The 12,201-nt window shown below is 43.6% G+C and overlaps 1 protein-coding gene across 2 annotated transcripts in view; it reads right to left on the bottom strand.

Moving 5' to 3' along the window:
* LOC147110995 (uncharacterized) overlaps positions 1-12,201 on the bottom strand; it is a 147,804-nt gene that overhangs the window by 69,160 nt on the left and 66,443 nt on the right. The window lies entirely within an intron of this gene.

Below are 12,201 nucleotides of genomic sequence, written 5' to 3'. Positions count from 1 at the left end.
ATATATGGGGAACATTATATTAACACCATTTCATAAAAACTTTGCTACACAGACCAGTGATAAAAGAATGTTTCATTTATATTCATGTAGTAAAGAGCCATATAGTACAGTTGGTGCTAATAGATAATAGACCATCAATAAATGGTGAATTCAAGTAGACTGTCTACATTCCTGTTATGGGCTCCTTCTTTGTCGGCAATGGTCAGTCTACCATCATACAAATTCACTACTAGAACCATAGTCAATATAGCTCACTAAAAGTTAGTGAAACAACAATAGTGATTTGTTCACCATAGATTATTTGGTTAAAGTTGGATAGCCAGGCAGTAAAGTACAAAAGCCTTTATTTGCAGAGGCACATATTACATACCATGCAACGCCAAGTTAAGTTCTCAACCCTTACCCAGCCTACTCCCATATATATGAGAGAAAGCGATTCCCCAATTAATTCTCACCACCTGAATACAATTAACACCCGATTGCTATACACCACTTGAATATAATTAACATATTTGACTGTGATACAAATATTGTATTTGGGGCTGATTCTGTGATCCGTCATTTCCAGTGGGGTGCAACACTCTTGGGAAATTGTATGCATGCAGCCTGTCACTTTTCCGCCCCTTGATCTTAATGAGTGGAAAATCATGAGGCCCCTGTGAGCACTACTCCCTGCTGAAAATGAGCCACCCCTTTAATTTGTTTGCTGTATAACGGAATGCCTAAAATGCAGCCTGTGGGTCACATGCAGCTACCAACACTGACAATTTAGCCTCTGATGCTCAAAGAACTCAGTCCTATTTGTGCTTATATTTCTTATTCATTGACTTGTCCTGTTTGAATTTTGTGGGTCTGAAGGTTTGGAAAGGACTATTATTAGTGCTGTTGCCTCACTAATGAATACGTTCTAACTCACAATATCAAGATCTGATACTATCAGCAACTTGAGATGTGGGTAAATTAATGGGAACATGGACTTAAATGGCAGGAATTTTCTTGGGGCTTAACCTGATCGGTTGTTGTAATTTCGTTCGAAACCCCGAATACATGCGTATATGGGGTTTCTGCCGATCTCCCACCAGCCGATCAGGAGAACCCCCAAAGAAATTCCCAACCAAGCTTTATATATGGTCACTGAAGCTTTATGGTACGTACCTATATGGCCCATGAAGATGTAAACTGGGACAGAGCTGTTGTATAACTTTTTATAATTAACTGTATTGTGCCAACCACTTGCTATGGTCAGTTATGAAAAGAAAAACACTGTTTGCCAATCTCTCGGTTAATTCATCTCTGTTTTTAAGCACCAACTTAGATTTTTCTCTTTGATATGTTGCTTGTAATAAATAGCATCACACAAATTTCAAACGATAATACTTTGGACTGGATGCATCCTCAGGTAAGTCAGAGCTTAACATGCAGGTGATGATTTAGAGCAGGTAATGTTCTGTCAGTAGCAGGTGACCTCCAAGAACAGGTGGCAGCTTGTAAGATTCGAAATTTTCAGCAAAAATCACGCAAGAAAACTGGATAAAATAAGACTGTTTATTGACCAAAGTAAGCTTGCACAGAAAAACCTTTGATAAAAGGGCATACAAAATGGCCGCCAGGCCCCGTGATCAGTTTCTGAACCATTTTATTTCTGTTACTGCAAGCCAGACAGGCTTGTGGATTGAAGACAGTAAGCCCGCGAAAGCCAGTATCTGGGAACTGAAACTCAGAGAAACAGCATACATATTCAATGGTTTCTAAGTACAGGATGGGGCCCATCAAGATATGGGCGGACAATGCAAAAACACTTATACCCATTTATTGTACAAAGGAAAAACCGTTTAGCAGCCATCAAGGAAAATCTCCGGACCGATCAATATGCGAACCGAGCCGCGGTGACAATGAAAAGGACATTAAAAGACATTATCAGCCAGGAAGGCCAGTTTAAGTTATCACCGGCTCCGTTACAAGACAAAGCGCCCCTGCAGAGATTTCTGCCCGCCAAAATTAATACAAAGACAGGACTATGATTTGGCGGGAGATAAGACTGTCCCAAAAGAGTATAACTATGGATTGAAAGTCCATCTACGGACCTACTTCTTCGACTTCTACGTTACTTCGCTTCTACTCGGAACAACTTCGAACTTGACTTTTCTTCAAGGACTTCTCCTACAAGGAACGAACGAAGGACGGACGGTGCCTGGATCGGCACCTCTTCCACTTCGGCAGATGCAGAATCGATGAAAACGTTTTCGTCTTTTTAAAGACGGACGGTTTCGGTGAAAAGACAACGTGGTCGGTGTTCAGCCAAACAAGGCTCGGCCACGACGAGAAGACGACGAGGGTGGCCCGGGTACTGAGGTCGGGAGATCATCGACGACCCAGGCCGACGGAGAAGAAACCCTCTGGAGGACCGGCGATCCAGGCCAAAAGATTCTCCCATGTGCATGCACTTCTTCAGCAGCCTGCATCTAAGTCTGCTCCATGAACCCAAATAGTGGATCTCAACCTTGACAAGCGCTCATCAAGGCTGTGTCTACCCCACCGCCTCGAGGGAGAGAAAATATCGACTGTGCCAGAAGCTTCCAAATCCACGTGACGACGGAAAGCGGTGCCAAAAGGCTGCGAACCCCCTTTTTCGCGATTTCGAGAGTGGTGAGCATGATCCCAAGTTCCCCAGGTCGAAACTTAGTTTAGGTATAGGGGAGGGAGTTAAGGGTAATCGTAATGTGTTTCCCCTTTTTTCGATGTGCCGTGTGTTCCCCATTTCCATAGAGTTAAGTTCATAAATTTGTGTATGATTGTAGTAACTTTAATCTGTGCCTATGACATGTATTTTGTAATGCTTCAAACTGTTTAAAAATAAAAGCATCCATTTCGTGCTATTTAACCTGGTCTATTGAGTTCTTTCTCTGCACTACTGTTCTCTGCATCTAAGTCCAAGGTCTAGAACCGTAGGGGGAGTGGGTCGAACCACTCAAGGGTAATTATTGCACGAAACCTGGCAGGAGACCAGAACGAGCAAGAGAAACCCCCCTACAAGCTGTAGAGAAGTGCTAGCTCGGTAAACCAACTCAGCAACCTGGCTAGAAAGAATGCACAGTGAAATTGGCAGCAATAGACATCCAGGAAGAAGCCTAAAGTGTAAATGATTTAAAAGTATTACCCATATTTTGCTCACCATCCCTGCCCCATCCCCCCTCATCCATGGACCTCTCTGTGTTCAAAATGTCAAGTAACTGCCCTACTCCCAGGCTTTGGCTGGTGCCAGTTTGTGACCAGCCACTGAGATGTATGTAAATGTTCTCCAAGTTAATTCAAGTACATATGGTACAGTACTGTAAAAGTTATGATATTGGACTAGCAACCCAGCAGTTTTGTGTTCAAATCCAAGTTATAAAATGGATTTCAATAAATCTGGTCATTTGTGGGCTAGTACCCAAAGCATTATCATGAAAATGACCAGATTGTTGTAAAAACCCAACTGGTTCATTACTTTTCTTCAGGAAAGGGAAATGCCACCCCAGTCTGGCCTACATGTTATATGGTTGACTCTTAATGCCCTCTGCGGTGGTTTAGCAAGCCACTCCAACATCAGGGTAATTAGGGGTGGGCAATAAATGCAGCCTTGCCGGCATTACCCACATCCTCTGAACAAATAAACAAAAGAGATTAACCGTGTCCCATCATTTTATGACACATGTAACCCACTGGTCACACAAAGTTTGGACAAAGCTTTAGGCTGGGGTTTGTTCCAAGATGGGTTTGCTACTGGAATAGGATTGGGGTGTGTTTTCCACCCACTTCCCCAAACTTGACCCTCTCCTGGCAGTTGCTGAGGTTGGCTACGCTTGAGGCGGGTGACAGGGAAATTAGCCAGTTTCTCAGGCATCCTGAGGATGTAAAAGACACTTTATAAATACAAGTTATTTCCTTTTTGTACTGCTAAGAGCAACTTCCAAATTCAATTTGAACTTATATTGCATTTATAATCAACTATATAATCATAACAATTTAGACCGATATATATTTGTGAGCACAGAAGCTGTTCTCAATAATTGATCTAATAAAATGTTACTCACAAAACGACTGCATTTACTGTATTCAAGGCTCAGAATATTTAAGTACCCCTTGAAACAATGGTCTGATTTATAGTTACCTGCAGCTACTCCATACCAGCTGAAACAAAACAGTAAATCATCCCATTTACAGCAGAGGACACAGGAAGACAGCAACTGAGGAAAACCCAATTGCATTACATGCACAAAAATATAAAGAAAATGCAAAAGCTTCATATGCAGATTGAGATTGATAAACCAAGAATCAGACTTAGACGTGCATATCACTTCTCCAGAATATTTTTCCTACCAATGAAGAGAAACACTCAGACTTTTACACATTCTGACAACTGGAGTGACATATTTGAATGATATGATCAGACGGTAAATTATACCCAATGCAACTTTCATGTATGGCTTTGATCTGCTTGCATAGAGAATACTGCAGTAAAATTGGCACAAAACCAGATTTTTTTTATTCGTTCATGGGATGTGGGCCTTGCTGGCAAAGCCAGCATTTATTGCCTATCCCTAATTGCCCTTGAGAAGGTGGTGGTGAGCTGCCTTCTTGAACCGCTGCAGTCCGTGTGGTGAAGGTACTCCCACAGTGCTGTTAGGGAGGGGGTTCCAGGAATTTGACACAGCGACGATGAAGGAACAGCGATATACTTCCAAGTCAGGATGGTGTGTTACTTGGAGGGGAACTTGCAGGTGATGGTGTTCCCATGTGCCTGCTGCCCTTGTCCTTCTAGGTGGAAGAGGTCGCGGGTTTGTGAGGTGCTGCCGAAGAAGCCTTGACGAGTTGCTGCAGTGCATCTTGTAGATGGTACGCACTGCAGCCACGTTGTGGTGGAGTGAGTGAATGTTTAAGGTGGTGGATGAGGTGCCAATCAAGCAGGCTGCTTTGTCCTGATGGTGTCGAGCTTCTTGAGTGTTGTTGGAGCTGCATTCATCCAGGCAAGCGGAGAGTATTCCATCACACTCCTTACTTGTGCCTCTTAAATGGTGGAAAGGCTTTGGGGAGTCAGCAGGTGAGACACTCGCCGCAGAATACCCAGCCTCTGACCTGCTCTTGTGGCCACAGTATTTATGTGACTGTTCCAGTTAAGTTTCTGGTCAATGGTGACCCCTCAGGATGTTGATGCTGGGAGATTCAGCAATGGTAATGCCGTTGAATGTCAAGGGGCGGTGTTTAGACTTTCTATTGTTGGAGATAGTCATTGCCTGGCACTTGTGTGGTGCATATGTTATTTGCCACTTTCCAGCCAAAGCCTGAATGTTGTCCAGGTCTTGCTGCATGGACTGCTTCATTATCTAGGGAGTTGTGAATGGCACTGAACACTGTGCAATCATCAGCGAACATCCCCACTTCTGACCTTTGATGGGGGGGTGGTCATTGATGAAGCAGCTGAAGATGGTTGGGTCTAGGACACTGCCCTGAGGAATTCCTGCAGCGATGTCCTGGGACTAAGATGATTGATCTCCAAGCATCACAACCATCTTCCCAGTGGAGACATTTCCCCCTGATTCCCATTTACTTCAATTTTACTAGGGATCATTGATGCCACACTCGGTCAAATGCTGCCTTGATGTCAAGGGCAGTCACTCTCACCTCATCTCTGGAATTCAGCTCCTTTGTCCATGTTTGGACCAAGGCTGTAATGAGGTCTGGAGCTGTGTGGTCCTGGTGGAACCCAAACTGAGCATCAGTGAGTAGATTATTGTTCAGTAAGTGCTGCTTGATAGCGCTGTCGATGACACCTTCCATCACTTTGCTGATGATTGAGAGTAGACTGATGGGGCGGCAATTAGCCGGATTGAATTTGTCCTGCCTTTTGTGGACAGGATGTACCTGGGCAGTTTTCCACATTGTGGGGTAGATGCCAGTGCTGTCGCTGTACTGGAACAGCTTGGCTAGAGGCGCAGCTAGTTACGGAACGCAAGTATTCCGCACGACAGTCGAGATGTTGTCAGGGCCCATAGGCTTTGCTATATCCAGTGCGCTCAGCCATTTCTTGATGTCACGTGGAGTGAATCATAGAAACATAGAAATATAGAAGATAGGAGCAGGAGTAGGCTATTCGGCCCCTCGAGCCTGTTCCGCCATGAATCGTCCAAATTCAGTACCCTATCCCTGCTTTCTCCCCATATCCCTTGATCCCTTTAGCCTTAAGAAATATATCTAACTCCTTCTTGAATATATTTAATAAGCTGGCCTCAACTGCCTTCTGTGGTAGAGAATTCCACAGGTTCACCACTCTCTATGTGAAGAAGTTCCTCCTCATCTCAGTCCTAAATGGCTTACCCCTTATCCTTAGACTGTGACCCCTGGTTCTGGTCTCCCCCGCCATCAGGAACATCCTTCCTGCATCAAATCTGTCTAGTCCTGTTAGAATTTTATAAGTTTCAATGAGACCCCCTCTCATTCTTCTAAATTCTAGCAAATATAAGCCTAATCAACCCAATCTCTAATCATAGGTCATTCCTGCCATCCCAGGTATCAGTCTGGTGAATCTTCGCTGCACTCTCTCCATGGCAAGAACATCCTTCCTCAGATAAGGCGGCCAAAACTGCACACAATACTCAAGGTGTGGCCTCACCAAGGCCTGTACAACTGCAGCAAGACATCCTTGCTCCTGTACTTGAATCCTCTCGCTATGAAGGCCAACATGCCATTGGCCTTATTAACCACCTGCTGCACCCGCATGCTTACCTTCAGCGACTGGTGCACAAGGACACCCAGGTCTCGTTGCACTTCCCCTTTTCCCAATCAATTGCCATTCAGATAATAATCTGTTTTCCTGTTTTTGCCACCAAAGTGGATAACCTCACATTTATCCACATTATACTGCATCTGCCATGCATCTGCCCAATCACCCAACCTGTCCAAATCATACTGGAGTTTCTCTGCATCCTCCTCACAGCACACACGCCCACCAGCTTTGTGTCGTCTGCAAACTTGAAGATATTACATCTAGTTCCCTCGTCTAGATCATTAACATATATTGTGAATAGCTGGGTTCCTAGCACTGATCCCTGCAGTCCCCCACTAGTCACTGCCTGCCACTCAGAAAAAGACCCATTTATTCCAACTCTTTGCTTTCTGTCTGCCAACCAGTTCTCTATCCAAGTCAGTACCTTACCCCCAATCCCATGTGCTTTAAATTTGCATGCCAATCTCTTATATGGGACCTTATCCAAAGCCTTCTGAAAGTCCAAATACACATTCGCTGGTTCTCCATTATCTATTCTACCAGTTACATCCTCAAAAAATTCCAGTAGATTAGTCAAGCATGATTTACCTTTTGTAAATCCATGTTGACTTTGTCCGATCCTGTCACTGTTTTCCAAGTGCTCTGCTATTGCATCTTTTATAACAGACTCTAGCATTTTCCCCACTACTGATATCAGGCTTACTGGTCTATAATTCCCCGTTTTCTCTCTACCACTTTTTAAAAATAGTTTTACATTAGCTACCCCCCAATCCATGGGAACTATTCCAGAGACTATAGAATTTTGGAAGATGACCAGCAATGCATCTACTATTTCTAGGGCCACTTCCTTAAGTACCCTAGGATGTAGATTATCAGGCCCTGGGGATTTATCGGCCTTCAATGCCGTCAATTTCCCTAACACCATTTCCCTACAAATACTGATTTCATTCAATTCCTCCCTCTCATTAGACCCTATGTTCCCCGACATCTCTGGAAGGTTATTTGTGTCCTCCTTTGTGAAGACAGAACCAAAGTATGTATTTAATTGGTCAGCCATTTCTTTGTTCCCCATTATAAATTCCCCTGATTCTGACTGCAAGGGACCTACGCTTGACTTCACCAATCTTTTTCTCTTCAAAATCTATAGGAGATTTTAAAGTCAGTTTTTATGTTCCCTGAAAGCTTACTCTCATATTCTATTTTCCCCCTCTTAATTAATCCCTTTGTCCTCCTTTGCTGAATCCTAAACTGCTCCCAATCCTCAGGTTTGCTGCTTTTTCTGGTCAATTTATATATCCTCTCCTTGGATCTTATGCTATCCCTAATTTCCCTTGTTAGCCACGGTTGAGTCACCTTTTTTGTTTTATTTTTATGCCAAACAGGGATGAACAAATTCTATAGTTCATCCATGAGATCTTTAAATGTTTGCCATTGCCTATCCACCGTCAACCCTTTAAGTAACGTTCCCTAATCCATCCTAGCCAACTCGCGCCTTATACCATTGTAGTTTCCTTTATTTAAATTCAGGACCCTAGTCTCTGAGTCAACTACTTCACTCTCCATCTTAATGAAGAATTCTATCATATTACGATTGCTCTTCCCAAGGGGCCTCGCAGAACAACATTGCTAATTATCCTTACTCATTACATAATACCCAGTCTAAGATGGCCTGATCTCCAGTTGGTTCCTCGACATATTGGTCCAGGAAACCATCTCGTATACACTCTAGGAATTCCTCCTCCACAGTATTGTTACTAATTTGGTTAGCCCAATCTATATGTAGATTAAAGTCACCCATGATAACTGCTGTGCCCTTATTGCACGCATCTCTAATTTCCCATTTAATGCCATCCCCAACCTCAGCATTATTGTTTGGGGGTCTGTATACAATTCCCACGAATGTTTTCTGCCCCTTGGTATTTCTCAGCTCTACCCATACAGATTCCACATCATCAGAGCTAATATCCTTCCTTACTATTGTGTTAATCTCCTCCTTAACCAGCAATGATACCCCACCTCCTTTTCCTTTTTGCCTGTCCTTCCTGAATATTGAATACCCCTGGATGTTGAATTCCCAGCCTTGGTCACCCTGGAGCCATGTCTCCATAATTCCAATTACATCTTATCCATTTACATCTATTTGCGCAGCTAATTCATCCACCTTATTACGAATGCTCCTCACATTAAGACACAAAGCCTTCAGGCTTGTTTTTTTAACACTCTTAGTCCTTTTAGAATTATTATTTACTGCAGCCCTGTTTGATTTACACCCTTGATTTCTCTGCCTTCCACTTTTGCTTTTCTCCTTCCTGTCTTTTGTTTCTATCCTTGCTTCCCATTCCTCTGTCTCGCTGCACAGGTTCCCAACCCCCTGCCATTTTAGTTTAAACCCTCCCCAACAGCACTAGCAAATGCTCCCCCTAGGACATCGGTCCCTGTCCCGCCCAGGTGCAAACCATCCAGTTTGTACTGGTCCCACCTCCCCCAGAACCGGTTCCAATATCCCAGGAATTTGAATCCCTCCCCCTTGCACTATTCCTCTAGCGACGTATTCATCTGAAATATCCTTCTATTTCTACTCTGACTAACATGTGGCACTGGTAGCATAGAAACATAGAAACATAGAAGATAGGAGCAGAAGTAGGCCATTCGGCCCTTCGAGCCTGCTCCGCCATTCAATGAGATCATGGCTGATCATCCAAATTCAGTACCCTGTCCCTGCCTTCTCCCCATATCCCTTGAGCCCTTTACCCTCAAGAAATATATCCAATTCTTTCTTGAATATATTTAATGAACTGGCCTCCACCGCCCTCTGTGGCAGAGAATTCCACAGGTTCACCACTCTCTGGGTGAAGAAGTTCCTCCTCATTTAAGTCGTAAATGGCTTACCCCTTATCCTTAGACTATGACCCCTGGTTCTGGACTCCCCGGCCATCAGGAACATCCTTCCTGCATCTAGTCTGTCCAGACCTGACAGAATTTTATAGGTTTCGATGAAATCCCCTCTCAATCTTCTAAACTCCAGTGAGTATAAGCCCAATTGACACAATCTCTCCTCATACGTCATTCCTGCCATCCCAGGTATCAGCCTGGTGAATCTTCGCTGCACTCCCTCCATGGCAAGAACATCCTTCCTCAGGTAAGGTGACCAAAACTGCACACAATACTCAAGGTGCGGTCTCACCAAGGCCCTGTACAACTGTAGCAAGACATCCTTGTTCCTGTACTCGAACCCTCTTGCTACGAAGGCCAACATACCATTTGCCTTCTTAACCGCCTGCTGCACCTGCATGCTTACCTTCAGCGACTGGTGCACAAGAACACCCAGGTCTCTTTGCACTTCCCCTTCTCCCAATCTATTGCCATTCAAATAATAATCTGCCTTCCTGTTTTTGCCACCAAAGTGGATAATCTCACATTTATCCACATTATAGTGCATTTGCCATGTTTCTGCCCAATCACCCAACCTGTCCAAATCGTACTGGAGTTTCACGACATCCTCCTCACAGCTTACCCTCCCACCCAGCTTTGTGTCGTCTGCAAATTTGGAGATATTACATCCAAATCCCTCGTCCAGATCATTAATATATATTGTGAACAGCTGGGGTCCTAGGACCGATCCCTGCGGTACTCCACTAGTCACTGCCTGCCACTTGGAAAACGACCCGTTTATTCCAACTCTTTGCTTTCTGTCCGCCAACCAGTTCTCTATCCAAGTCAATACCTTGACCCCAATCCCATGTGCCTTAGTTTTGCACGCTAATCTCTTATGTGGGACCTTATCGAAAGCCTTCTGAAAGTCCAAATACAGCACATCCACTGGTTCTCCTTTATCTATTTTACCAGTTACATTCTCAAAAAATTCCAGTAGATTAGTCAAGCATGATTTACCTTTCGTAAATCCATGTTGACTTTGTCCGATCCTGTCACTGCTTTCCAAGTGCTCTGCTATTACATCTTTTATAATAGACTCTAGCATTTTCCCCACTACCGATGTCAGGCTTACCGGTCTATAATTCCCCGCTTTTTCTCTACCACCTTTTTTGAATAGTGGGGTAACATTAGCTACCCTCCAATCCATGGGTACCGTTCCAGAGTCTATCGAGTTCTGGAAGATGACCAGCAATGCATTTACTATCTCTAGGGCCACCTCCTTAAGTACCCTGGGATGTAGACCATCAGGCCCTGGGGATTTATCGGCCTTCAGTCCCATCAATTTTCCTAACACCATTTCCCTACAAATACTGATTTCTTTCAGTTCCTCCCTTTCATCAGACCCTATGTTCCCTGGCATCTCTGGGAGGTTATTTGTGTCCTCCTTTGTGAAGACAGAAGCAAAGTATGTATTTAGTTGGTCTGCCATTTCCTTGTGTCCCATTATAAATTCCCCTGATTCTGACTGTAAGGGACCTACGTTTGACTTCACCAATCTTTTTCTCTTCAGATATCTATAAAAGCTTTAACAGTCAGTTTTTATGTTCCCTGCTAGCTTACTCACATATTCTATTTTCCCTTTCTTAATTAATCCCTTTGTCCTCCTTTGTTGACTCCTAAACTGCTCCCAATCCTCAGGATTATTGCTTTTTCTAGCCAATTAATATGTCCTCTCCTTGGATCTTATGCTATCCCTAATTTCCCTTGTTAGCCACGGTTGAGTCACCTTTTTTGTTTTATTTTTATGCCAAACTGGGATGAACAAATTCTGTAGCTCATCCATTCAGTCTTTGAATGTTTGCCATTGCCTATCCACCGTCAACCCTTTGAGTGACATTCCCCAATCAATCCTACCCAACTTGCTCCTCAGACCATCGTAGTTTCGTTTATTTAAATTCAGGACCCTAGACTCTGAGTCAACTACTTCACTCTCCATCTTAATGAAGAATTGTATCATATTATGATCGCTCTGACCCAAGGGGCCTCGTACAACAAGATTACTAATTAATCCTTTCTCGTTACATAATACCCAGTCTAAGATGGCCTGATCTCTGGTTGGTTCCTCGACATATTGGTCCAGGAAACCATCCCGTAAACACTCCAGGAATTCCTCCTCCACAATATTGTTACTAATTTGGTTGGCCCAATCTATATGTAGATTAATTAAAGTCACCCATGATGACTGCTGTGCCCTTATTGCACACTTCTTTAATTTCCCTTTTAATGCCATCCCCAACCTCCGCCTTACTGTTTGGAGGTCTATATACCGCTCCCACTAATGTTTTTTCCCCTTAGTATTTCTCAATTCTACCCATACAGATTCCACATCATCAGAGCTAATATCCTTCATCACAATTGTATTAATCCCTTCTTTAACCAGTAATGCTACCCCACCTCCCTTTCCTTTTTGCCTATCTTTCCTGAATATCGAATACCCCTGGATGTTGAGTTCCCAGTCTTGGCCATCCTTGAGCCACGTTTCCGTAATCCCAACTAAATCATAT

This window comes from Somniosus microcephalus, chromosome 11 (assembly GCF_052327205.1).
Source record: "Somniosus microcephalus isolate GS21.2 chromosome 11, FLI_Smic_1.0, whole genome shotgun sequence".
Taxonomy (NCBI): Eukaryota; Metazoa; Chordata; class Chondrichthyes; order Squaliformes; family Somniosidae; genus Somniosus; species Somniosus microcephalus.
The sequence above is the reverse complement of the archived record's forward strand: the minus strand, read 5'-3'. Positions and strand labels throughout refer to the sequence as shown.